Raw genomic sequence first — 23,455 nt, forward strand, 5'->3', positions numbered from 1 at the left:
GTAGTAAATTCCTTGTGGATCCATGACTTGTTCATTTTGATGAACGTTAGTCTGTCCACATTGTCACTGGACAGACGTGTGCGCTTATCTGTCAGCACACACCCAGCAGCACTGAAGACACGTTCAGAGACAACGCTGGCAGCTGGACACGACAAAATCTCCAAGGCGTAAGTGGAGAGCTCTGGCCATTTTTCAAGATTTGAAGCCCAAAATGAGCAAGGCTCCATTTGCAAAGTTATGGCATCGATGTTCATTTGGAGATACTCCTGTATCATCCTCTCCAGCCATTGACTATGTGTTAGACTTGTTGTCTCTGGTGGCCTTGCAAAGGAGGGTCTAAAAAAATTATGAAAAGATTCAATAAAATTGCTGTTACCAGCACCAGATACGGTGCTACTGGTACAGGTAGACTGTTGAAGATGACGAGACCGTCCCATGTTTGTCAAGTTACAACTGGGAGATTCACTCCCTGCACCTGCACGGTTGTTTGGTGGAAAAGCCGAGCTAAGATAGAGTAACAGCTTCTGCTGATACTCCTGCATACGTGCGTCCCTTTCTATTGCTGGAATTATGTCAAAAAATTTGGACTTGTACCGGGGATCTAATAGTGTGGCAAGCCAATAGTCATCATCACTTCTAATTTTGACAATACGAGGGTCATGTTGGAGGTAGTGCAGCAAGAAAGCACTCATGTGTCTTGCGCAGCCATGCGGACCAAGTCCACGCTGTGTTTGTGGCATAGAGGTGCTAACCGTTCTTTCTTCCTCTGACATCTCCCCCCAACCTCTTTCAACTGAAATTTGACCAAGGTCTCCCTCATCCGCTGAGTCTTCCATGTCCATGGACAGTTCGTCCTCCATTTCTTCATGTTCTCCTGCACCTTCCTCAACATTTCGCCTGCTACCATCCGCCCTTGTTGATCCCTGTCCCCCATGGTCCCATGCCTGCCGCGTTGGTGATGATGAACGTCTGGACCTTGGTGATGTTGTTGTGTCTTGCGCATATGAATCCTCCTGTAGTTCCTCCCCTTCCGGTTGTCCCACCCCCTGAATCCGAATAGTGTTTAGCGTGTGCTCCAGCATGTAAATGACTGGAATTGTCATGCTGATAATGGCAGTGTCAGCGCTAAACATATTCGTCGCCATGTCGAAACTGTGCAGAAGGGTGCATAGGTCCTTGATCTGAGACCACTCCATCAGGGTGATCTGCCCCACCTCTGCATCTCGTTGGCCCAGGCTATACGTCATGACGTATTGCACCAGGGCTCGGCGGTGCTGCCACAGTCGCTGTAACATGTGGAGAGTCGAATTCCAGCGTGTCGGAACATCGCATTTCAGGCGATGAACCGGCAGGCCGAAAGACTTCTGGAGCGATGCAAGTCGCTCAGCTGCGGCACTTGAACCGCGGAAGTGAGCAGACAGTTTTCGTGCCCTGGTCAGAAGGCCATCTAGGCCGGGATAGTGTGTTAAAAATTGCTGGACAACAAGGTTCAACACGTGAGCCATACAAGGTACATGTGTCACTTTGCCCAGGCGAAGGGCCACACCCAGGTTTGCAGCATTGTCGCACACGGCCTTACCAGGCTGCAGGTTGAGTGGAGACAACCATTTATTAAACTCGGACTGCAGAGCTGACCACAACTACTCAGCTGTGTGACTCTTATTCCCAAGACATGTCAAGCTAAAGACCGCCTGAAGACGTTGCGCTCTGCTGCCAGCATAGTAATGAGGGTTGCATGATTCCTTCTGCGCAGTGAGAACGCTAGTGGCCTGACCAGGCAGGCTTGGGGCGGAGGTGGAGGACACAGATGAGGTGGAGGAGGCAGAAGCAGTGGCGGAACTTTGACAGACAGAGGATTGACACACAAGTCGTGGGGACGGCAAGACTTGTGCAGCAGACCCTTCACCATCTATCACCATAGTTACCCAGTGCCCAGTCAGCGACATGTAACGTCCCTGTCCATGCTTACTGGTCCAAGTATCGGTGGTAAAATGCACCCGTTCACACACAGAGTTTGTCAAGGAAGTGGTGATGTTGTGTGCGACATGCTGGTGTAGCGCGGGCACACCTTTCTTAGAGAAGTAGTGGCGACTGGGCATCTGGTACTGGGGCACAGCGACAGACATAAGGTCTCTAAAATCCTGTGTGTCAACCAGGCGGAAAGGCAGCATTTTGGTAGCCAAGAGCTTACAGAGGGATAAAGTCAACCTCTTAGCTTTGTCATGGGTCGCAGGAAATGGCCTTTTATTTGTCCACATCTGAGGGACAGAGATCTGGCTGCTGTGTGTAGACGGTGTTGAGTAGGGTGTCCCTGGAAACATGCAGGTTTGTGAGGAAAGTGCAGGCGGAGACATGATGTTGCCTTCATCCAACGTTGGTGCTATCGATGTCTGAGAGAGCTGTACACACGCACTTGTTTCCCCTTCCAAACCAACTGACGACCTGCCAAGCAAACTGTCTGTTGCGGTTACAGTGGTGGAAGTTGTGCGTGGAAAACCAGGTGTGACAGCTGTCCCCACAGTCCTAGAAGATGAAGAGCGCGCGGATGCACTGGAAGGGGCAGGCGGTGGATGGTTCGCTCCGCTAGGCCGCATTGCAGCACGGTGAGCTTCCCACTGGCACATATGATATTTATTCATGTGACGATTCATGGAAGAAGTTGTCAAACTGCTGAGGTTTTGCCCTCTACTAACAGAATCACGACAAATTTTACAGATCACATAATTTGGGCGATCTTTTGCTATGTCAAAAAAGGACCAGGCTAGGCAAGGCTTAGAGGGCATGCGACCTGCTGAGCCCCCCCGACTAGTGCTCAGAGGCAGAGTGGTTGCTGAGGATGCAGTTGTAGACGTGCTACCAGTGCTCCGACTCTGTCCAGGAAGGCGCAAGGTAACTTCGTCATCAGTTGCATCCTCCTCCACCGCCTCTGTTGACCTCCTTGAGTGCCTGACTGTGGGTAGACAGTAGGTGGGATCTAGAACTTCCTCATCAATTGTTGTGTTTGCACTCCCCTCACCCTCAAACTGAGCCTCTTCTTGCCCTGACCGAATATTTAAGTTGTCATCCCAATCTGGTATCTGCGTCTCATCTTCATCAGTATGTTCCTCATTGTCTATAACCACAGGTGTTACAGTTTGTGACAAAGGGTCAACATTATGCTCTGAAACTTGGTCCTCACTGCCTGAATCAGAGTCACAAAGGTTCTGGGCATCACTGCAGACCATTTCCTGGTCTGTACTCACTGTAGCTTGGGAGCAGACCTCTGATTCCCAGGCTATAGTGTGACTGAACAGCTCTGCAGACTCAGCCATCTCACTTCCACCATACTGTGCAGGGCTGACGGAGACTTCAGATATGGGAGAAAGCAAGTTTGATTGGGATGACAACTCAGAGGACTGGTGTTTTTTGGATGCGGTAGTTGAGGTGGCTGAGAGGGCACTTGTTGGACCACTTGAGATCCATTCAAGCATTTTCCTTTCTTGGCCATCATCTACCTTTGTTCCTGTTGTTCGTGTCTGTAAAAAAGGGAGCACATCGGATTGTCCACGGTAGGTAGTAGACATCTTACTTTTGCTGGTAGATGGTCTATCTTCAGCAGATGTTAATGGAGCTTTGCCACCTTCCCCACGGACAAACCCTTTTTTTCCTTTTCCAACATGCCTCTTCCCCTTTCCACCGGCATCTGTCATTTTGCCACTCATGTTGATTGCGACAAGATTGTGCACTTAAAATGTGGTAGCAAAAATTGAGAGGTGGTGTAGATTGCAGCGGTGGTCTAGCTTTATTAACAGCAGAATAATAAAGAATAATTATCCCTGACAATGCAACTACGGCCCTTAAACTGGCAGCATAAATTGCTAGTATAATGGCTTAGTAACAATGAGTTTGAGTGTGCAATGCAGGCAGACGTGCTGCAAATATCTTTGCACTAGTGGGACGATACAGAAGTCCAACAGCCACGTTTAGGATGCCACTAAGTTCACTCAGTGTTTGCTAGTATAATGGCTTAGTAACAATGAGTTTGAGTGTGCAATGCAGGCAGACGTGCTGCAAATATCTTTGCACTTGTGGGACGATACAGAAGTCCAACAGCCACGTTTAGGATGCCACTAAGTTCACTCAGTGTTTGCTAGTATAATGGCTTAGTAACAATGAGTTTGAGTGTCCAATGCAGGCAGACATGCTGCAAATATCTTTGCACTACTGGGGCAATACAGCAGTCCAACACCCACATTTAGGATGCCACTAAGTTCACTCAGTGTTTGCTAGTATAATGGCTTAGTAACAGTGAGTTTGAGTGTGCAATGCAGGCAGACGTGCTGCAAATATCTTTGCACTAGTGGGACGATACAGAAGTCCAACAGCCACGTTTAGGATGCCACTAAGTTGACTCAGTGTTTGCTAGTATAATGGCTTAGTAACCTTGAGTTTGAGTGTGCAATGCAGGCAGACGTGCTTCAAATATCTTTGCACTACTGGGGCAATACAGCAGTCCAACAGCCACGTTTAGGATGCCACTAAGTTCACTCAGTGTTTGCTAGTATAATGGCTTAGTAACAATGAGTTGGAGTGTGCAAAGGGCAGGAGGGTACAGTGGCAGGGTTGTGGGTCTCTGGGTAGAGGAAAGGAAGCCTGCCTTTCTATCCCTCCTAATGGGGAAATGCAGTGAGGAAATCCCTGACCTTAGCTACACAGACGCTGTCATCTTGTGTAGCTGTTAAACTCTGTTTTCACGGACCTGTCACCTATGGCTCTGACCCTGCCGGTATGAGCCCTTAAAAGGACTGATAGAAAGTGCTATCCCTATGCTGTCCAGCGCTGTGTATGGAGCGTATACAGCGGTATTGGCGATAGGAGCTGCGCCAGTGATGTCTTACACCAAGGACGCAGAAGGCAGATAATGGCGTGCTGGAGGAAAATGTCCGGTTTTATAATGCAGGGACATGTGACATGGACATCCTATCACACATGCCGTTGCTTCTCTGGCTAAAAGTCCACTTAGCTGTGTGTGTGTCTGGGATTGGCTGACATGCTGGCCCGCCCCACAACACGCGCGCGCTTAGGGAAGGAAGACAAGGAAAAAAAAAAAAAATGGCGATCGCCATTATACATACAGCAGTGATCTGAATGCGCTGTTCCCGCACACTATACACTGAAATGTCATAATAGTGTGAGTCACAGAGTGACTTACACTATTACAGCGGAAAGCCAGCTAGGAATTAGCTGTTTTTTTTGCTGCTAGAACCGTTCTCAAACGTATCTAGAACTATCGAGCTTTAGCAAAAAGCTCGAGTTCTAGTTCGATCTAGAACAGCCCCCAAAATCACTCGAGCCGCGAACTGGAGAACCTCGAACCACGAACCACGCTCAACTCTACTAATGGCAATACTCCATAATTGTACTTTATGAATATTATCCATTTCTGTAGATTACATATATAACATGTTTATTAGATCCATGGGTAGCTCCAATATTCTGGTGATATATTAACTATAGGAGAGGGTTTGCATTGATATTTATGTATTTGTAATAGATCCTGCTTAATTGCATGTACTAATAAGTAATGAATATGATAACGTAAACATAACTTAGGCTAGGGGTTAGGCTATGTGCGCACGTGTGCGCTCTGCACCGCACACAAAAGGTGCGCTTCAGAGCGCAGCTGAAAACCTCCGTTCTGAAGCGCCTGGTGCCTGCAGAATTCGTGCACTCTGCACGCTGCCTCTCCCTATAGACAGCATGCAAAGCACACGAAAGAAGTGACATGTCACTTCTTAGAACGTACGCTTCGGGCAGCAGCCGAATCGCTGCGTTCTAATACGCCACTTGCGCACGTCTCATGCATAATCTTCATAGATTGTGCTGGGAGTGCAGGACGCATGCAGTTACGCTGCGGTGCAGAATGCAGCGCAACTGCATGCAATACGCACACGTGCGCACATAGCGTTAAATCTATTTGTTTTTCAATTATATTGTCTTAATTATTTATGGTTTTATTATGTATTTATTCTCATTAAGCCTGTTCATTTTTTACTTTACTATATTTTTTATAAATATTATTAGTGATGAGCGAGCATGCTTGTCACTACTCGGTACTCGCACGAGTATCGCTGTACTCGGGCTGCTCGGCGGGGACCGAGTAATCTCGCGATACTCGTGCTGTACTCGTTGTCTTCATCCCTGCATGTTGGCGCTCTTTTGAGAGCCAGCCCTCATGCAGGGATTGGCTGGCAGACCACTGCAATGCCACAGCCCTGTTAGTTGTGGAATTACAGTGATTGGCCGGCCTGCACAGCGTGACCGAGCCTTTATATCGGCCGGCGCGCTGTGCTCTGCTCACAGCTATTCAGACAGTCAGTGTAGGGAGAGTGTCGCTGATTCAGGGAAAGCTTTGCGGCCCTTTATAGCTTTTTCAGTTGCAGGGCTGCAAACAGTGTGACCAAAAGTCCTTCTCAGGACTATTCTAGTTGTATACAGACAGGCAGGGTATAGCCAGGTCGGAGTACAGTAGCAGAGTCCTTCTCAGGACTATTGTTGCTATATACAGGCAGGGTATAGCCAGGTCTGAATACAGGCTAGTGACCAAAAGAGTCCTTGTCAGGACTATTGTACCAGTATACAGGCAGGCAGGCAGGCAGGGTAGTGGTGACCGTATACCAGCCTTCATCATATCTGGGGCTGGTGTACACAGTGTAAAACAGTCCAGATAGTGTCTGACTTGTCTGTAATTGTCGCTCCCCAAAAAAACCTGTTAGGTTATTATTGCGTCCGTGCTTGGTTTTTAAAACCGCACGTGTGTGCCTGTTGGTGGCAGCGTACAGGTGCACTTGTGTGCAATTTCCACACACTTTGATATAACGCATAAGTAGTGAATATACACGTCAGCAGTGCACAGCATTGCAAAATGCGCAAGGGCATTGGCAAGGAACAAGGAAGTGGACGTGATGGTGGTGCAGGCAGAGGCCGAGGTCGTGGGCAAGCTCTAATTTCGCCACAACAAAGGGCCACATCTAGTCGCTCGCACGTCCTGTCCCAAATTCTTGGGGACCGCAGCAGTACACCGCTCTTGAACCAAGACCAGTGTCAACAGGTTGTTAGTTGGATAGCAGATAATGCTTCCAGTCAGATTGGCACCACCACAAACACTCTGTCTTCCACACGGTCAAGTGTCAGTAGCCGTGAAACTGCACCGCACATTTCTGAACCTGATCCTCCTTCCTACCACCAGGCTGAGTACACGTCCTCCTCGGACATTAATGATCCCACACTTGGACACTCGGAAGAGCTGTTCACGTTTCCATTCGCACATTCTGGCCTCTCGCCAGCTCATATTGAAGTGGGTCATGAGGAGATCGTCTGTACAGATGGCCAAATATTTGAGCAGCCACGTTCTCATGAAGTTGGCAACGTGTCTCAACAAGTGGTGGACGATGATGAGACACAATTGTCAGCAAGTCAGGAGGAGGAGCAGGGTGCGGAAGAGGAAGACGACGTGGTGGATGATCCAGTAACTGACCCAACCTGGCAGGAGGATATGCAGAGCGAGGACAGCAGTGCACAGGGGGAGGGAGGCGTAGCATCCCAACAGGCAGTAAGAAGCAGGGTGGTGGCCCCAGGCAGAAGTCAGGCAACCGTTCCCCGGAACAACACGACGACACAAGGTGCCTGTACAAATGTTAGGTCTTCCCGAGTCTGGCAGTTTTTTAAGTTGGATCCAGATGATTCAAAAAAGGCCATTTGCAACACCTGCCGTGCCAGCATCAGCAGGGGTACCAAAACTAGCAGCCTGACCACCACCAGCATGATCAGGCACATGTCAGCCAAGCACCCGACTTTGTGGGAAGTACAACAGAGTCGAGGAGCAGTGCTTGCTGATGTCACTGCTACGTCTTCGCTGGTTGTGCATGCGAGCCAATCCTCTGTCCATGCTGCCTGCGAACAAGCCTCCTCCACTCCTGCACCTGCAGTTGCCTACGCAGAAAGAACACCATCATCAAGCACGTCCTTGTCCCAGCGCAGCGTTCAGTTATCCATTCAGCAAACCTTTGAACGCAGGCGCAAATACACTGCCAACACCCCACATGCCACAGTTCTAAATGCTAACATTTCGCGACTGCTTGCGCTGGAAATGTTGCCTTTTAGGCTGGTGGAGACAGAAGCATTCCGTGACCTGATGGCGGCAGCTGTCCCACGTTACTCGGTCCCCAGCCGCCACTATTTCTCCCGGTGTGCCGTCCCCGCGTTGCATAACCACGTGTCACAAAACATCACACGTGCCCTGAACAACGCTGTTTCACCCAAGGTCCACCTAACCACAGACACGTGGACAAGTGCTTGTGGGCAAGGCCGCTACATCTCGTTGACGGCACACTGGGTTAATATTGTGGAAGCTGGGACCCAGTCTGAGCGAGGGACGGAACACGTCCTTCCCACACCAAGGTTTGCAGGCCCTACCTCAGTCAGTGTTTCACCCACACTCTACAGCTCCGGAATGTCATGCTCTTCAGCCTCCTCCTCCTCCTGCGCATCCTCATCCACTGTGCCCTCCACACCAGTCACAAGCTGGAAGCACTGCAGCACTGCCTCGGCAAAGCGGCAACAGGCTGTGCTGAAGCTAATCTGCATAGGTGACAAACCCCACAATGCAGAAGAGCTGTGGACAGCTCTGAAACAGCAGGCAGATCACTGGCTCACACCTCTGAACCTAAAGCCAGGAAAGGTCGTGTGTGACAATGGCCGGAACCTGGTGGCGGCTTTGAGGCGAGGCCAGCTGACACATGTTCCATGCGTGGCCCATGTGCTCAACCTCGTGGTTCAGCGGTTTCTAAAGTCATACCCAGAGCTGTCTGATCTGCTGGTAAAAGTTTGCCGCCTGTCTGCACATTTTCGAAAGTCACCTACTGCTTCAGCCGGCCTTGCCGGCTTTCAGCGCCGTTTGCATCTTCCGGCTCACAGACTGGTGTGTGATGTCCCCACGCGTTGGAATTCAACTCTGCACATGTTGGTCAGGATATGTGAGCAGAAGAGGGCAGTTGTTGAGTACCTGCATCACCTAAGCCGTCGGGAAATGGGTCAAACTCCACACATAACACCTGAGGAGTGGAGATGGATGTCAGACCTATGTACCATCCTCCAAAACTTTGAGGACTTCACCAAGATGGTGAGTGGTGATGACGCCATTATTAGCGTCACCATACCGCTACTCTGCCTTCTAAAACGGTCTCTGCTGAAAAACAAACATGATGCATTGCAGGCGGAGCGCGATGAGTTGCAGCAAGAAACAGTAGTGGGTGTGGGTGATAACACACAGCCCAGCCTCGTCTCATCACAACGTGCAGTGGAGGACTATGACGAGGAGGAGGATGAAGACATGGAGCAACTCTCCGGCCAAATTGAGGATATGACATGCACACCAGTCATATCCTCGGTTCAGCGTGGCTGGCCAGAGGACAGGGTAGATGAGGAGGAGGAGGAGGAGGAGGAGGACAGCATGTTCAGTCATCTTGTTGGTCAGGCTACTGAAGTCCTGGCTGTTAAGAGTCTGGCGCACATGGCTGACTTTATGGTAAGCTGCCTGTCTCGTGACCCTCGCGTTAAGAACATCTTGGCCGACAATCATTACTGGTTGGTAACACTGTTAGACCCACGCTACAAGGAGAACTTTTTGTCTCTTATTCCCGTGGAGGAGAGGTCAACCAAAATGCAGCAGTTTCGGAAGGCCATACTCACGGAAGTAGGCAAAGCATTCCCCTCACAAAACGCTAGCGGCATAGGTCATGAATCAGTGGACAACCGAGGCGTACAGCCGAGAGAGGCACAAGTCCAATCCGCCAGAGGTAGGGGAACAGTCTTTAAGATGTGGGACAGTTTTCTCAGCCCCTCACGTACCACAGCCCCTGAGGTGCGGGGTAGTGCCACAAGAAATCCTAAGTTTGCCCAGATGCTGAAGGAGTACCTTGCAGATCGAACAACTGTACTCCGACATTCCTCTGTGCCTTACAATTATTGGGTATCCAAGCTGGACACGTGGCATGAATTGGCTCTCTACGCCTTGGAAGTCCTGGCCTGCCCTGCTGCTAGCGTTTTGTCAGAGCGTGTTTTTAGTGCCGCAGGTGGAATCATTACAGATAAACGCACCCGCCTTTCAACTGAAAATGCTGACAGGCTGACTCTGATCAAGATGAACAAGGGTTGGATTGGGCCAGACTTCACCACACCACCAGCAAATGAGAGCGGAATTTAAAGTTTGCCATGTACCTCCACTCACCCATGGGTACACACTTCTGGACTTTGGATAATTGCTGGACTGCTCCTCCTTCTCCTCATGCGCCACCATGATGATGACCGTTACAAATTGCAATACTTAGGCCTTTGTTTCAGGTATACCCCCAGTGGTAAATTTTTTCGCCCATTCTTTGCAGAATGGACATTACAACGACAGGAGACCCGCTCCTTTGCAATGGGAACAATGTTTTGAGGCCCTCATGCACGTCTCTACCCAGGGACAACGTGGAGCCTCCCAATTTTTGGCTGCCCTGCCTAAGGGCTATACTATAATACACCCACTTCCTTAAAATGGACACTTAATGTTTTGAGGCCCTCATGCACGTCTCTACCCAGGGACAACGTGGAGCCTCCCAATTTTTGGCTGCCCTGCCTAAGGGCTATACTATAATACACCCACTTCCTTAAAATGGACACTTAATGTTTTGAGGCCCTCATGCACGTCTCTACCCAGGGACAACGTGGAGCCTCCCAATTTTTGGCTGCCCTGCCTAATGGCTATACTATAATACACCCACTTCCTTAAAATGGACACTTAATGTTTTGAGGCCCTCATGCACGTCTCTACCCAGGGACAACGTGGAGCCTCCCAATTTTCGGCTGCCCTGCCTAAGGGCTATACTATAATACACCCACTTCCTTAAAATGGACACTTAATGTTTTGAGGCCCTCATGCACGTCTCTACCCAGGGACAACGTGGAGCCTCCCAATTTTTGGCTGCCCTGCCTAAGGGCTATACTATAATACACCCACTTCCTTAAAATGGACACTTAATGTTTTGAGGCCCTCATGCACGTCTCTACCCAGGGACAACGTGGAGCCTCCCAATTTTTGGCTGCCCTGCCTAAGGGCTATACTATAATACACCCACTTCCTTAAAATGGACACTTAATGTTTTGAGGCCCTCATGCACGTCTCTACCCAGGGACAACGTGGAGCCTCCCAATTTTTGGCTGCCCTGCCTAAGGGCTATACTGAAATAGACCCACTTCCTTACAATGGGCACTTCAGGTTTACAGGCCATCATGCACGTCTCTATCCAGGGACAATGTGGAGCCTCCCAATTTTTGGCTGCCCTGGCAAAGGGCTATACTGAAATAGACCCACTTCCTTACAATGGGCACTTCAGGTTTAAAGGCCATCATGCACGTCTCTATCCAGGGACAATGTGGAGCCTCCCAATTTTTGGCTGCCCTGGCAAAGGGCTATACTGAAATAGACCCACTTCCTTACAATGGGCACTTCAGGTTTAAAGGCCATCATGCACGTCTCTATCCAGGGACAATGTGGAGCCTCCCAATTTTTGGCTGCCCTGGCAAAGGGCTATACTGAAATAGACCCACTTCCTTACAATGGGCACTTCAGGTTTAAAGGCCATCATGCACGTCTCTATCCAGGGACAATGTGGAGCCTCCCAATTTTTGGCTGCCCTGGCAAAGGGCTATACTGAAATAGACCCACTTCCTTACAATGGGCACTTCAGGTTTACAGGCCATCATGCACGTCTCTATCCAGGGACAATGTGGAGCCTCCCAATTTTTGGCTGCCCTGGCAAAGGGCTATACTGAAATAGACCCACTTCCTTACAATGGGCACTTCAGGTTTAAAGGCCATCATGCACGTCTCTATCCAGGGACAATGTGGAGCCTCCCAATTTTTGGCTGCCCTGGCAAAGGGCTATACTGAAATAGACCCACTTCCTTACAATGGGCACTTCAGGTTTACAGGCCATCATGCACGTCTCTATTCAGGGACAATGTGGAGCCTCCCAATTTTTGGCTGCCCTGCCTAAGGGCTATACTACAATAGACCCACTTCCTTACAATGGGCACTTCACGTTTAAAGGCCATCATGCACGTCTCTATCCAGGGACAATGTGGAGCCTCCCGATTTTTGGCTGCCCTGGCAAAGGGCTATACTGAAATAGACCCACTTCCTTACAATGGGCACTTCAGGTGTACAGGCCATCATGCACGTCTCTATCCAGGGACAATGTGGAGCCTCCCAATTTTTGGCTGCCCTGGCAAAGGGCTATACTGAAATAGACCCACTTCCTTACAATGGGCACTTCACGTTTAAAGGCCATCATGCACGTCTCTATCCAGGGACAATGTGGAGCCTCCCAATTTTTGGCTGCCCTGGCAAAGGGCTATACTGAAATAGACCCACTTCCTTACAATGGGCACTTCAGGTTTACAGGCCATCATGCACGTCTCTATCCAGGGACAATGTGGAGCCTCCCAATTTTTGGCTGCCCTGGCAAAGGGCTATACTGAAATAGACCCACTTCCTTACAATGGGCACTTCAGGTTTACAGGCCATCATGCACGTCTCTATTCAGGGACAATGTGGAGCCTCCCAATTTTTGGCTGCCCTGCCTAAGGGCTATACTACAATAGACCCACTTCCTTACAATGGGCACTTCAGGTTTACAGGCCCTCATGCACGTCTGTATGCAGGGGCATTGGTGAACCTCACAATTTTGGACTGCCCTGGCAAAGGAAAATACTACAAAGACTCACTTCCTCAAAATGGGCACATTAGACTCAAGAGGCCTTCATGTACGTCTCTTCTCAGGGACATCGGAGTGCAACACAATGTTTTCACGTAAAATCTTTCATGTATTAATCTCAAAAAGTAACATACACCAGCTCTATCTCACTATTGGGTATGTGCCCTTAACATTTCCGCCATGAAAAATCATTTTGGGGTCATTTTGGAAGGTTTTCTGGTGAGTCCGTAAAAATGGCGTAAAACGCGGACAAAATTGTTCACAGCTGTGACTTTTGAGTGATAAATGCTTCAAGGGGTCTTCCCCATGCTGTTGCCATGTCATTTGAGCACTCTTCTGAGACTTTTGTGCCATTTTTAGGGTTTCTCCATGCTGCCGGGGGGTCATTTCACAAAAATACTCGGGTCTCCCATAGGATAACATTGGGCTCGTTGCTCGGCCCGAGTACACGAGTATCTTGGGAGGCTCGGCCCGAGCTTCGAGCACCCGAGCTTTTTAGTACTCGCTCATCACTAAATATTATATATATATTTTTCTCATCTATCATCAAGTTGGGATTCTTGGTCATTCTATTTTTTGATCACTTTTATATATTAATTTTTATTACCTTCATTATGGTTTTATTTCAATTTGATTATTTGATTTTGTCTCCATCTCGAGGTTCTGTAGCACTGTGTCTAATTTTATTATCCATTTTTTCTTATTTTTTTCCTTGTTTACTCCTTCCCCGTTCCTATCCACCTCCGTTTTTCCCTCTTACGCCCTTCCACCTTCCCTCTCTTTCTTTGGGTTATTACAGGTAATTAACAATAATTCACATTCATATACTGTATATATAATTTCACAGCATTTAAAATAAAGGTCATTATGACATTAACTAATACTAATTTCACAATCGTATATAGTTATGTGTCACCTTCACATTATTTACGTGGCTAGGTATTCTTTTTATACATTTTTCATTCCACATGTGTTAATTCATAGTTTTGATGCCTTCAATGTGAAAATAAAGAAAACTCTTTGAATGTGGTGTGTCCAAACTTTTGGTCTGTACTGTATATGTGTCATCCCCACGCCTGTAGCAGCCGAGCTGCTCGGGTCCGGACCCGCTGTGTGGCTCGAGGGATCCTCCGGACCCGGGGGTCACGCGGACACGCCAAATGAAAAAGGGGAAAAAGGGATGGTTGTACGGACTTGGCTGTACTCGATTCGTGACGCCACCCACAGTGTGTGGTGAAGTGGGACACCACCGCTGCCATTGCGGGATACTCTGGGGAGATGTGATGGCAGCTAGATGTTAACCCCTCCGTGGCTGGGATGGTTGCCCTCGGACCTGGTGGTTTGGTGCAAGGGATGGCAGTGGCAGGGTCTGGCACACTCAGACGTACCAGGGGATATTTGGTTACTCATAGTCAATAAATCACACAAGTCTTTTGGTAAACCAAAGGTGCTGGTGGCCAGCTGCCGTGGCCGGTTGTACTCGGGTCCCCCACCCGGGCTGCTGGTCGCCGTCTCTTTCCTCTGCACTAATTTTTTGTTTGTGTAGACTTCTTGGTATGAAATGTAAGAGTCCGCTCCCGGTTCTTGTGTACCTGTGGAGCCGTGCCCACTGACGCTTACCTGGGGGAGCTACCGGGCCCTGGCGGATGCCCTATCCCTCTCTGTGGGTGGTTGTCTGCTTTCGGGACTTTGGTTGGGCCAGGACCTATAATCCTGCCCTCAATTGGTTAATTAGCTAGGCCATTGGTTCAGGTCCTGGCTTCAGGGTCCAAGTACTCCCTCTGTGCATGGTTTCTGGGTCGGTTCACCGCTGTCGGTACCGGCGAGCTCCAACCCTGTCCCGGTCCACCTCAGATCTCCGGCTGCCGTCTTCCCGTCGCCTGCTGATGGAAACCACTGTCTGCCACCTAGCCAAGGCACCAGGGCTCCAACCCCGACACCTGTCAACTTGAGTTTCTCCTGCTGCTGGAGCTACACCTAGCCCCCAGCTTCCACTCCTCTCAACTTGACTTTCAGCCTTCAACTCTCAAGCTAATCTCAGCTTAAACTGTTCGTTTTCCTACCCCAGGCTGTCTAGACCCATAGGTGAGCGTTTCTTATCCACCTGATCTGGCCCACTGGTGTGCCTGTCTTTCCCTGAGTCGGGTGGCTAGGGTTTCAGGTCGGCTGTGTGTAACCCTGTGAGGGAAGGTGTTATGCAGGGGCCTACTCTTTGTGACTCCTGGTTTTGCCAGGGCGTCACATTCCCCCTTGGTTTAATACAGACTGTCCGCGGGCTGTCCGACCACCAACATTTATTCAACAGCAACTGTGTAAAAAGGGGTAAAACAGGTTACAAGTATAATATATTTACATTTGTTTTCTTCCCTGACGGGAGACACTTTTCTTAAACGTTGCATATAAATCGGGATGGGATGGACCGGGTCCTTCTCACCTCACCCCCACCCAAAGTAACCTGTAGCCTGGTGCCACCACTAAGCATTGGTGCGCACCCCTTTGCACAAGTCCAGGACAGGTCTGGGTGTTGCCCTTACAGGCCGGGTAAAAAGTTCCTTACCCAGCAGCCTATCTCAAGGGCCCCACATCCAGGGGACCCCTGACCCGGAGGGTAGTCACTGGCTTTGGTGGTGACTGTGGCCTCGGCCGACTCTACCGCAGGCCCTTCCTCCAACCAGCCTCTCCAGAGACTGTAGCAGGGTGAGAAGGTTAGTCAGGGACTTTTTACAAGACCCAACAGCAAAGCCATGGTCCATGTTAAAACTTTATGGGAACTTCAAATGGGAAAAGTCCCAACGGGGACTCACTCTGAGGTAGCCGGAGTTCTGCTACCTTAACTTTTAGCAATTAGGTGGATTTGGCGGAGAGGGGTGGGTGTGCAGCTGGGCACCCATCTTCTTCACATCAAGGGCGAACCACCCTCTTTATCCTCAGTGCAGGGTGTACGAAACCACATCCCCGGGTTCCAGGTCTCGGTCCGGGTGTCCAACGGGTAGATGAGGGGCCACATCCCTCCGGGATACGAAGATCTTGGCCTCCAGGCCCGGCTCATATATGAAGCCCCATCCTCGTTGGGCATTGAAATGCTGGACTTGCCCTTGGTATGTTGGGCCCCGCACCCGGAAGGTGGCGTTCCGGAGGTGATCCTTCTCGGTGTAGGTCCGGGACAACACCTCTGCCTTTCTCTTCTCCTGGTCCGCGATCTCCTTTTTCAGCTGGTGCCGCTGCCACTCCCAGTACGGGGCGCTGGCCTCGCACTTTGCTTCCACCTGCGTGGGGGCCAAGCCCAGCCGGACACCCTCTGGGCCGGCTACGACCGGCATCACTGGCAATGGATGGCTCCGCTGTGTCGTGGCTCGCCCTGCTGCCCTGCAGGTGCATCCCGGCTGTGCCTCAGCTGGGACTGGGAACTGGGGAGCGGTCGGCATCTCAGCCGCTGCGGACCTCCGGTCGAGCGTCGCCTCTGTTGCGGCCAGGAAGACTGCTGGAGCCGTCATCGTTGAGTGCGCTGCCTTCTCCGGGACCGGAGGTGGTGATGTCATCGGGGCTGCGGCCAGGCTCTGGACTGCATGGGACTTCATCCGGGCTCTGGTCCGGCTGGAATCTGACACAAGTGCCGGAACGTTGGCATGCTCACGGCCTGAGGCTTCCACTGGCGGGTCCTCATGGGCAGATTGGACGGGTACCGCTGCCATTGCTTGTGGCAGCGGACCAAGCGGGGTGTCGGCTACAGGTGCGGGCAACGAGGGAGACGGCTTGGCGGACAGGGGCAGACCGAGCTCCTCAGCCTGGTGGGCCGATCCCTGTGGGACATAGGAGCGTGGCTCGCTTACCCGCTCTTCAGGGGTTGCCTCCACTTCATGGGCCCGCACGGCTGCAGCCAGCTCCCGCATCTCGGCCGTCCACCGCTTTAACAGGTAGTTAGCCTGCGCCTGGATCCTACAGCACATCTGCTGCGTCTGGGATTCCACCCAGTCGGCCGTTCCGGGCATGGGTTCCTCCACCTTCGGGTTGCCAGATTGTTCAGCCATCCTTCTCCACTGGTTTCCAGGAACAAAAGGAATGGCAGAGTCCTGGCGTCTCTGCCTTTTATCTCCGCGGGTTACATGCTGCAGATTCTTTGCCCGCCCCCCTTGGTCTTTTGCGAGCACTCTCTCGAGCGGCTGGTAAATTTCGTTTTCAGCCTCAGGGTTAACCTTCTGGCTTTTGTTCCCAGTGGGCGGGACTTTGTCTTTGCGCCCTTTCTCGGAGAAGAAGACGCTGAGCTGGTGTTTTTCGCGCCTAAAAATGGCGGCAAAATGGCGACTTCACAAAATTTTTCAACGGATCACCGCTAACTGTCTAAAACAAGGCGCACTTCCACCAGGTAGGTGGATGGGTTACAATCCTGTTCGTGATGCCAGTTTTTGGGGTGTGCCGCCCCCACGCCTGTAGCAGCCGAGCTGCTTGAATCTGGACCCGCTGTTTGACTCGAGTGATCCTCCGGACCCGGGGGTCACGCGGACACGACAAATGAAAAAGGGGAAAAGGGGTGGTTCTACGGGCTTGGCTGTACTCGGTTCGTGACGCCACCCACATTGTGTGGTAAAGTGGGACACCACAGCTGCCGTTGCGGGATACCCGGGGGAGATGTGATGACAGCTGGATGTTAACCCCTCCGTGGGTAGGGTTGGTTGCCCCGGGACCCGGTGGTTGGGTGCAAGGGATGGCGGTGGCAGGGGCCCGCACACTCAGACATACCAGGGGAAATTTGGTTACTCACAGTCAATAAATCACACAAGTCTTTTGGTAAACCAAAGGTGCTGGTGGCCGGCCGATGCAGCCGGTTGTACTCGGGTCCCCAACCCGGGCTGGTGGTCGCCGTCTCTTTCCTCTGCACTAATTTTGTGTTTGTGTAGACTTCTTGGTGTGGAATGTAAGAATCCGCTCCCGATGCTTGTGTACCTGTGGAGCCGTGCCCGCTGACGCTTACCTGGGGGAGCTACCGGGCCCTGGCGGATGCCCTATCCCTCTCTGTGGGTGATTGTCTGCTTTCGGGACTTTGGTTGGGACAGGACCTATAATCCTGCCCTCAATTGGTTAATTAGCTAGGCCGTTGGTTCCGGTCCTGGCTTCAGGGTCCAAGTACCCCCTCTGTGCACGGTTTCCGGGTCGGTTCTCCGGTGTCGGTACCAGCAGGCTCCAACCCTGTCCCGGTCCACCACAGATCTCCGGCTGCTGTCTTCCTGTCGCCTGTTAACGGAGACCACCGTCTGCCACCTTGCCAAGGCACCAGGGCTCCAAACAACATCGCCTTCTACCAGGGTGTCACACCCTTCACCACAGTACTCTCTTCCTCTTAGAGCTTTGGGGCTGTATTCACTGTTATCCACCCTAGCACTAGATAGTTCACCGGTCTGCTCACCATGACCTTTGTGGATTTTTCTTCCACCAACACTCTCTAGGATGTCATCTCCTACAGTACTTTCCAGGATTTGATATCCTATAGTGCTTACTAGAGATGAGCGAACTGGTCCCGGTTCGGCTCGAGGCCGGTTCGCCGAACGGGGGTCCGGTTCGAGTTCGGCTTATCGAACGTTCGACAAACCGAACTCGAACGTATAGGCTATAATGGGAGGCAATCACAAACACATAAAAATGCATTATAAATGTACACAAACAGTTAATAAACATTGCCATAACACTTACCAGTCCTCGCGATCCCTTCTGCACTCTGTCTCCTGCCGCTATTCCATCCGATGATCGCTGAATCCTCCCGGTGACCTGCACTGCCAGCAGAGAAGCAGGACCTATCGTGACGTCAAAATAGCCATGTGACCAGTCACGTGGCTACTATCTCATTGGCTACAGACTGGTCACATGACTATGACACATCATGTAGGACCTGCGAGTGCATCTCTCAGGTACACGGTGCACATATGTGTATCGCCGTGTACCGGCGACATGCTCTAGCACACGGTCGACTCCCCGTTCCGTTAGGGACCGGCTGACACAGCCGGTCATTAACGGAGATCACCGTTGCCATAGCAACGCAGTTAGCGGTGACGTCACCGCTAACCGCGGCTCCGAGAGCACCGTTGCTATGGTAACGCGTCTGTCAGCGTTAACGCTAGCAGCCAGCACTGATCACTCACGGAGTGAAGGCTGCACGCTGCTTCCCGATTGTAGTGAGCATTGTAGTGAGGATGGAGGTTCCCCAGCCCCAAATGATGAGCTGGTGAATCTCATCCTTCCTCACTACAATCGTCACTACTACTACTACTACACTAGTGAGGATTGTAGTGAGGATGGAGGTTCCCCAGCCCCAAGTGATGAGCTGGTGAATCTCATCCTCACTACAATCGTCACTACTACTACACTAGAAAGAAAGAAGACAGAAGAGCAGGATCGTGGAGGGCTGACAGGGGGTAATAAAGATGGAGTCTCTAATGTGTCTGTGTATTTATTTCTATTAAAGTATTTTTTCTCTGTGTGGTGTCTTTTTTTTAACCCTTTATTGGAGATTCTTAATGGCCGGGTCAAACGTGCCTGACATTAAGAATCTCTGGCTTAATACTGGCTGGTAAAACAAAGCCAGTATTAACTCATGATTACCCAAAAAGCCACCCGGCTCCAGGGCTGTTGGAAGAGTTGGATACAGCGCCAGATGATGGCGCTTCTATGAGAGCGCCATTTTCTGGGACGGCTGCGGACTGAAATCCGCAGCAGAGGCGCCCACAAACCTCGGGCTAACCTGTGCTGCGGATTCCAATCCCCAGCTGCCTAGTTGTACCCGGCTGGACACAAAAATAGGGCGAAGCCCACGTCATTTGTTTTTTAATTATTTCATGAAATAAGTGAAATAATTAAAAAAAACGGGCTTCCCTATATTTTTGGTTCCCAGCCGGGTACAAATAGGCAACTGGGGGTTGGAGGCAGCCCGTGGCTGCCAGCTGTACCTGGCTAGCATACAAAAATATGGCGAAGCCCACGTCATTTTTTTGGTGGGCAAAAAACTTCTGCATACAGTCCTGGATGGAGTATGCTGAGCCTTGTAGTTCTGCAGCTGCTGTCTGCTCTTCTCCATACAGACAGACAGCAGCTGCAGAACTACAAGGCTCAGCATACACCATCCAGGACTGTATGCAGAAGTTTTTTGCCCCCTGAAAAAATTATGTGGGCTTCGCCATATTTTTGTATGCTAGCCAGGTACAGCAGGCAGGTACGGCTGCCCCCAACCCCCAGTTGCCTATTTGTACCCGGCTGTGAACCAAAAATAAAGGGAAGCCCTTTTTTTATTATTTCATGAATTTCATGAAATAATTAGAAAACAAATGACGTAGGCTTTGCCCCATTTTTGTGTCCAGCCAGGTACAACTAGGCAGCTGGGGATTGGAATCCGCACCACCGGTTGGCCTGAGCTTTCTGGGCCCCACTGCTGCGAATTGCAGTCTGCAGCCACCTCAGAAAATGGCATTTTCATAGAAGCGCCATCTTCTGGCGCTGTATCCAACTCTTCCAGCACCTGCCTGCTATACCTGGCTAGCATACAAAAATATGGCGAAGCTCACGTGCTTTTTTTGTAGTTTTTTGGCAAAAAAAAAAAAAAAAATGCTTCCCTGGATTTTCCATTGCCAGTGAAGGTAACACCAAGCAGTGGGGGTTAGCAGCCAGTAGCTGCTTGGATTACCCTTAGCTAGCAATACAAAAAATGCAGCGGGAGCCCATATATATTTTTTTTAATTATTTATTTAAATAACTAAAAATAAAATGGGCTTCCCTGTATTTTGATTGCTGGACATCACAGTGCTGTAAAAATAAATCTTTAAAAAAATGACGTAGCGCTCCGCGGTATTTTTGATTCTCAGCGCAGATAAAGCAGACAGCTATGGGTTGCCACCCCCATCTGCCTGCCGTTACCTTGGTTGGCAATCAAAATACAGGGAAGCCCATTAATTTTTTCTATTTAAAAAATAGTTAAAAAAAAAAAATGACGTTGGGTCCCCCCATTTTTGATAGCCAGCTAGGGTAAAGCAGACGGCTGTAGCCTGAAAACCACAGCTGGCAGCTTTACCGTGGTTGGGGATCCAATGTGGAGGTCCCCTCAGGCTCTTTTTTATAATTATTTTATAAATATTAATAATTACACAATAAAAGTAGGGTCCCCCCCAAATTGGATCACCAGCCAAGGTAAAGCGGACAGCTGTGGTCTGGTATTCTCAGGGTGGGAAGGTCCATAGTTATTGGGCCTTCACAGCCTAAAAATAGCAGGCCGCAGGCACCCCAGACGTGGCGCATCCACTAGATGCGCCAATCCTGGCGCTTCACCCCAGCTCATCCCGTGCCCTGGTGCAGTGGCAAACGGGGTAATAAATCGGGTTGATACTAGCTGTAAAGTCACCTGAGATCAAGCCCAGCAGTTTGTGATGTCATGGCGTCTATTAGATACCCAACATCATAAACTGTCAGTACTAACAAAAACAAAAAATCGACAAAAGAAATTTATTTGAAAAAACAGTCCCCAAAACATTTCCTCTTTCACCAATTTATTGTAAGAAAAAAAATAAAGGGGTCCCACGATGACTCTGGACCGTCTAGAATATGGGGGGGGAGACACTCAGGGAACGTACCCCCATTTTCTAGGAGTGCGGACCCTTCATGTGAGGAGTGTGGGTGCAATGAATCTGCACTCACTCTCCCCGGGTCCACAGCAGCAGAGTCCATGTCGTAATGGTTGCTACCAAAGCTGCAATGCCCTGCTCATGAGGTAAGGGCATGCCTAATCAGGAGAACTACTGTAGAGGAAACTCTGCTCACTGGTATATAGGTGCTCAGAGGTAATAATAGATAAAATTAGTGAGTAACCTCGGCACTCTAAATCTCCCAGACTAAGTCAGTAAGTCACAATGGATAGTAATGCAAAATCACTCTTTATTGGTCCATATTAAGAAAAAAAATTTTTTCATAAGCATATATGTTTTTGTCCAAAACAAGTTACAAATGACGTTTCGGCCTGAGCCTTCGTCAGATTGGACTTATCTGCATGTAATCATGAAAAATGACAATAATCAGTATCACATAAGAGTGAGAGAACAATAACATAAACTCGAACAATGTAGAGGTACAATTGGGATGCAGCAAAAAAATTGCAACACAGCAAGAAATGAAACACATGATACAAATGTCATAATACAGTACAAGGACAATATAGTAATGACAAATATGGGGTCAGAGTAGACTTAGACAGCTCTGGTACGAAAGAGATGTCAATCATAAAGTAACATGTGCAGTAGGTGTAGAGCTACAGTATGCATGGCAGAGCTAATGGGTAGACCGACCATAGAAAAAGAACGGAGAAAAAGTGGAGAAAAAGTGGAGAAAAAGTGGAGATTAAGAGGAGAAAAAGTGGAGAAAAAGTGGAGCATAAGAGGAGAAAAAGTGGAGAAAAAGTGGAGAAAAAGTGGAGAAAAAGTGGAGAAAAAGTGGAGCATAAGAGGAGAAAAAGTGGAGAAAAAAGTGGAGAAAAAGTGGAGAAAAAAGTGGAGAAAAAGTGGAGAAAAAGTGGAGAAAAAGTGGAGAAAAAGTGGAGCATAAGAGGAGAAAAAGTGGAGAAAAAAGTGGAGAAAAATTGGAGCATAAGAGGAGAAAAAGTGGAGAAAAAGTGGAGAAAAAGTGGAGAAAAAGTGGAGAAAAATTGGAGCATAAGAGGAGAAAAAGTGGAGAAAAAAGTGAAGAAAAAGTGGAGAAAAAGTGGAGCATAAGAGGAGAAAAAGTGGAAAAAAAGTGGAGAAAAAGTGGAGAAAAAGTGGAGCATAAGAGGAGAAAAAGTGGAGATTAAGAGGAGAAAAAGTGGAGAAAAAGTGGAGCATAAGAGGAGAAAAAGTGGAGAAAAAGTGGAGAAAAAGTGGAGAAAAAGTGGAGAAAAAGTGGAGCATAAGAGGAGAAAAAGTGGAGAAAAAGTGGAGAAAAAGTGGAGAAAAAGTGGAGCATAAGAGGAGAAAAAGTGGAGATTAAGAGGAGAAAAAGTGGAGAAAAAGTGGAGAAAAAGTGGAGAAAAAGTGGAGATTAAGAGGAGAAAAAGTGGAGAAAAAGTGGAGCATAAGAGGAGAAAAAGTGGAGAAAAAGTGGAGAAAAAGTGGAGAAAAAGTGGAGATTAAGAGGAGAAAAAGTGGAGAAAAAGTGGAGCATAAGAGGAGAAAAAGTGGAGAAAAAGTGGAGAAAAAGTGGAGAAAAAGTGGAGCATAAGAGAAAAAAAGTGGAGAAAAAGTGGAGCATAAGAGGAGAAAAAGTGGAGCATAAGAGGAGAAAAAGTGGAGAAAAAGTGGAGAAAAAGTGGAGCATAAGAGGAGAAAAAGTGGAGAAAAAGTGGAGAAAAAGTGGAGCATAAGAGGAGAAAAAGTGGAGAAAAAGTGGAGAAAAAGTGGAGAAAAAGTGGAGAAAAAGTGGAGATTAAGAGGAGAAAAAGTGGAGAAAAAGTGGAGCATAAGAGGAGAAAAAGTGGAGAAAAAGTGGAGAAAAAGTGGAGAAAAAGTGGAGCATAAGAGGAGAAAAAGTGGAGAAAAAGTGGAGAAAATGTGGAGCATAAGAGGAGAAAAAGTGGAGAAAAAAGTGGAGAAAAAAGTGGAGAAAAAGTGTAGAAAAAAGTGGAGAAAAAGTGGAGAAAAAGTGGAGAAAAAGTGGAG

Source organism: Anomaloglossus baeobatrachus, chromosome 6 (genome assembly GCF_048569485.1).
Source record: "Anomaloglossus baeobatrachus isolate aAnoBae1 chromosome 6, aAnoBae1.hap1, whole genome shotgun sequence".
NCBI classification, from domain to species: Eukaryota; Metazoa; Chordata; class Amphibia; order Anura; family Aromobatidae; genus Anomaloglossus; species Anomaloglossus baeobatrachus.